A 5,518-nucleotide genomic window follows, 5' to 3' on the forward strand; every position below is an offset into this window, starting at 1 on the left:
TTCCCTCCCACTCTTCTTCTTTTTTTCTTCCCAGCTGAGGAGTGTAATATGAAACATTGGTTGCTCTGTTTGTGCTCAGGACCTCCCTCTGCCCCTCCCCCCTCCCCACCCCTCCCGTCACACACAGTAAAAACACATTTGGCAGACTCACGTGCACACACAAACATATGCACATTCATGCTGAGCAGACAGAAACAGACAGGTGAGCATGGGTGAGGAAATCCGCGCGCACATACACACACTTCTGCTTCTGGCGAGGGAGTGGGAAATGTAATTTCCTGTTGCAGGATGGAGGGATGGTGGGGCTGTGTTGTTGAGATTGACGCCGAGGCGAATCACACTTCCAGCTGTGGGGGACAGCAGGAGCAGACCAAAGTTAGAGCCTGTTTTTGGAACACACACAGGCTGACAAGGAGGAACAAAACTACGAGAACATTTCTGTGGGCGATGGCGTGATGGAGAAAAACCACTTTCCTGCATTTCAAGTTAATTAGCTTCTCTTGTTTTGGATGTCTGGTGAGCCATCGTGTGCGACCATGTCTCTCCCCTCATCTCTCCTCACATGTAACTGGATCCCACAGTAAATCTTTGTATAGCAGTCTCTCAAGTAGAGACAATTGAAAGGCTTTTATCAAACCTCAGAGGACTTCTGTGAAGATCTGGGACACTTTTGATTTACAGATAGAAAGAAGACGGCCTGTTTGGTTTCATAAGTGTCTCTCGTCTGGCGACAGCTTGACAAACATGTCTGTTCCCTTGACAAAGAAGCCCACCAGGCCCTATAAAAGTCAGCATTCAGTGTAATATGCAGGTTTGGTAACTACAAACCAAAACTCTGAACTTATTGGAAAAATCCTTGCTCATGCATATTTCCTGCTTATTATCAGGTTTGCTGACAGGATGTGTTTTAACATTTGGAAAACAAAACTACTGAAAAACAGAAGTGATGTCCTCTTCACCGGATGGGCTATAACAGTGTTGTTCAACCTTTTTAAACCACAGCACATTTCTTACATTGAAAAAAATCCCACCGGACACCACCAAACCAAAACTACAATAAACTTCCTCTCTGTATCTTAATGATGAAAATATTTTCATTTTTACTCAGTGTAGATGGTTTAGATGTAAACTTGGCTCATCTCTCTCAGATATACTGTGGAAAATAGGGTCAATGTTGAAATAGCTTTGTTTAAAAGAGTGGGGAACTCCTCTAAAACGTTACCCGTCTCTCAATTTTTTCATGCAGGTGAACAAAGTAGTCCATTTTGAACAAATGGCAACCTCTGGTCAAAGACTATGAGACAATGCTGAAGTGCTAAATTCCGCTGTTTCTCGAGTGTCCACTTGAGGCTGGCTCCGGAAGTACAGGAAGTCACATAGAATAGAATATTTTCCCTTGTGGGAAACATCAAGCCTTACACCAGTTAGCATTGGCATGCTACAGGCTGCTAACAGCTAATTTCATATGTATACAATACAGCCATGGTGACATGTAGGATTTTCAGACAAACACAGGAGAAAAAGTAGCAAAAATATCACTGAAGACAAAACCAGTTTGGTGTCCATGACCAACAGATAAATCATAGAAAGTAATGATCCACTCCAAATACAAAGATTACGAAAAAGAGATGATACAAAAAACGGACAAAGAAGAGAGAGCTGCTGCAAAAGGCAGCCATAGCCAACAGGGCGGCGCCTAGCAACCAACATACACACTAAGCCAAAAAAAGCTGTTTTCAAAGCAGAAATTAACCTATTTACAGCCTGGTTCAAAAAACGTCTCCTGTCTGAAACGCTAACCCTACTATCAGGAATGTTTTTCTAACTCAGCAGGATAGATTAAATTGAGATCGCAAGCTTGCCCAATCAAAGACACAGCTCAGGGTCATGTGACAGATAGGCGCCCTGTAGCTGTACACGAAGCCCTTGCCACTACCAATCTGGCCATGATAGCTGGTGTGCCTCATTTTTCGTTTTAGAAACAGACAGGTGACGTCTTGGAGACTATGTCCATTTTTTTATTCAGTCTATGCTTCTGAAGCATTGGGTGTTTCATGTGGTGATAGTGTTAAAGCTGACTTGGGTCCATGGCATTGTTGGATAGCTTTTCCAAGCACAATGGAATCCGTGTTGTCACATCCCCGGTGAAAGTAAATCTGAATGTAAGCTAGCTTTCAACAGGGTCTGAGTTTTTTCCTAGGCTTTTTGTCCCTAGCCTACAGATACGTTGGAGCACCAGACTGCCGATGTCACTACATATAGCCAGCTACTACAGCGTTTGATGTCATGTTTCAAACACATCGCTATATAACTGTCCTTATCCCCCCCTAAATACCTTATCTCAGCACGTTGTATCCAGTAAAAAGTTGTCTTGTACAAAGAAAGTTTGTTTTGACCGGATCTCTATTTAATTCCAAAACAAATTCACACCTCGCTCAAAGTAACTCTGGGCCAGAAGGTGGCGAGGCAGTCTATTTAAAACAGATCCTCCTTACAGTATATTTAGAATGAATCCCTTTTGATAATGCAAATATTTGATACAATGGGGATTATTTTTTGATTTTTACTTATTGCAGATTTTTTTGGCCCAATTAATTGAATTGCAAATATCATTATTTTCTATTCCAAAACAATTTTAAGCCCACATTGACAACTGGAAAGGTATTTGTACCAGTTATGATCATATTAATCACTCCTTGGAGTCTGAACTCAAAGATAAAATGTGAAAATATTTGGTTTTTTGAATGCAAAACTTCTTTACTAGCAAGTTGCAGAATCAAAGGTGGTTTCAGCAAAGCTCTCCTCCTGTAGCTGCCTTCAGCATAGACCTGATTAGAGTTTTCATGGTGACACAGAAGAGCCAAGTTAGGGGCCCGTGTCACCAAAACATCAAGCTGAAAGATGGTAAAATGCTGAGTGAGTGGACTTCAACCAAAAAAAAGAAAGGTTTTAACTGAAACAATTTTGGCAGGACTTCATACAGAGCTACAGCTGAAGAACTGTACAGTTCAACCAGTCAGTATTTGGTAGGGCAGTCATTTTCTGTCCAGTTCTTTGTGTAATAAGATATTTTCATTCGATGAAAAGTGGAGCAAAAGTTCATGGACTGAGCAGTAAACAGTACAACTTCAGCAAAGAGTACATCTGTTAGTTATTACTCCGTGTTTGCATATAGGGTTACAGGGATACCGGGGAACCTTTTTTATTGGGTCCTCTTCATCCTTCTCTGAGCTGGAGGAAGTAGTCTCACAAACTTGGCTGTGGAGTCAGACCTCTTATTAGCGTGATAGTGATCATGTGATACTAATCTGAAACAGTGCCAAAAGCCTGTAAGCTGACCCGTAGCCTGAATGTACAGATACTTATGGTGCAATAGAAAGACCTTTCTTTTTTCAATGACCATTGACCACTGGATTCAAGTTGTCAATGACAATGGCTCCTGTATGAATACATAAGCACCATGCACTGAAAAATCCAGCTTAAGCATATGTTACTTCTCCTTCTCTGACTTTTTGGGGTCAACTTCCTGTTTGATAGCCACAGCCTCCTATGTGATGTCAAACAAATTTTGTCATGTGAATTTGGTCCCATGTTACTAAGGCAAAGCCTTTTTAGTGCAGAAATGCTTTCTTAAGCTGTCATTTTAATTTTATTGAAACAATACAGGCTCAAACTAATGGTCAATGTTGACCATTAGCTAGGCGCCGCCCTGTTGGTTGTGGCTGCCTGTTGCAGCAACACTCTCTTCCTTATTTGTTTCTTGTAATTTTTCTCATCTCTTTTTCATCATACTTGTATTTGGAGTGGATCGTTACTTTGTACGGTTCATTTATTGGTAATGGAAACCAAACTGGTTTTGTCTTAAGTGACATTTTTACTATTTTTGCTCCTGTGTTTGTCTGGAGATCCTACATGTAACCATGGCTGCATTGTTTACAAACCAGCTGTTAGCATGTCAATGCTAACTGGTGCAAGGCCTGATGATTTCCCACAAGGTGAGGAGAAGGAGGTGAGGACGATGTGCTGGTTCTCAGGTGTGAGCTACGACATGGACCTGTCCTTCCATCCATCGTTATTGGGAACGTAAGATCTATCTCCAGTAAGATGGACATGCTAGCCATGCTAACCCAATAACAGAGGGAATACCAGAGTAGCATCGTGCTATTCACAGACATGGCTAATGGAGCTAACACCAGACACCAACGCTACATTGGAGGAGCTTCACCTGCTGTGAGCAGACAGGATCCAGGAGACAGAGACTGAACAGACTGCTGAAGAAGCTCAGTCCTGGACCCTGTGGAGGTGGAGACTGGCTGAACTGGAGAATGATGGACAAGCTGTCATCATCTATTTTCTTATGGACCTTTTTGGACTTTCTATAAACCTTCTTACTTTTGTTTTCTTGATTGCTGCTGTGACTACTGAATTTTCCCTCTGGGATAAATAAAGTATTTTCTATTCTATTCTATTCTATTCTATTCTATTCTATTCTATTCTATTCTAATGCCATTCTATTCTAATATAATGCAAAAGCCTTGAATTTTATCCTGTTGTTTTTAAAGTGAACTGTTTGAAGCCAATCAGCTAGGTTAGCTTGTTAGCATTGGAACTAAATAACCACAGCTACCATAAAGATTACTTGGGACTTTGTAAATTTTTAAAGAGTATTTTAAATGGGCTGTAAGGACTATCTGGATAGGGTAGTGTTTTTCCCATGAGCACTAGTACCCACTGTTGTGTAGACGTGACTCTTACCAAGGCGTGCATTGATTTTGAAGCTCCTCTTTTTCTTTTTGACAATACAGTTAAGAGGACAGAGAAAAACACAGATCAACCAACTGCTGGTTGGCTGAATCAATGTATTCCTAGGAGACTCGGACAGGGGAAACTGAGAAAACACATTCAAAAATAACCTATACTGATAATCTCATTTTCAAACATGGATTAAGATATGCTAGTGAGACTGTTTTGAGCTCACTTAAAAAGTCTTCACAGAGACTTCAAGAGAGAGTGAAGCAATTTTTCTACATCATTTGTTGTCCTTGACCAGTTTAAAAATTTCGGTGTGATATATGGACGTAGTCTCTGTGACCTCACCCATCTCAATCTGTACAGAGTATTGAAGCAAGTCGTAGGTGTGAGCCATATTAAAAATGGGGCAGGCTATTTTTACTGTAAAAATAGTCTTTTTTGGCTTGTTGTATAAGTGGTTTCTGGTTCTTCTGGAACCTCAATGAGGCCATAGAAGTTAGGTACAGGCCACAGAAAAACCATCATAAATGAGGATGATTGTAGAATAAAGTTGTCGAATCCTGAAGCTCAAAAATGAATTCAATGAAACCATGTACATTTTAACTTTACAGGTGTAATACATGGTTTTATATCAGCAATTTTTTTTTCAGTGCTCTACGTGATCCAAGTATCAGTTATCATTAATACAGCTCTTCTCATGTCGAGAGGAACTCCAGTGAGTCAAAAATTGTTTAATGTAAAGTAAATACCACCCCCCTGTGGAGCA

Source organism: Halichoeres trimaculatus, unplaced genomic scaffold (assembly GCF_033239565.1).
Source record: "Halichoeres trimaculatus isolate MK-OKI-2021-1 unplaced genomic scaffold, fHalTri1.1 fHalTri1_scaffold_23, whole genome shotgun sequence".
In the NCBI taxonomy this organism is placed as follows: Eukaryota; Metazoa; Chordata; class Actinopteri; order Labriformes; family Labridae; genus Halichoeres; species Halichoeres trimaculatus.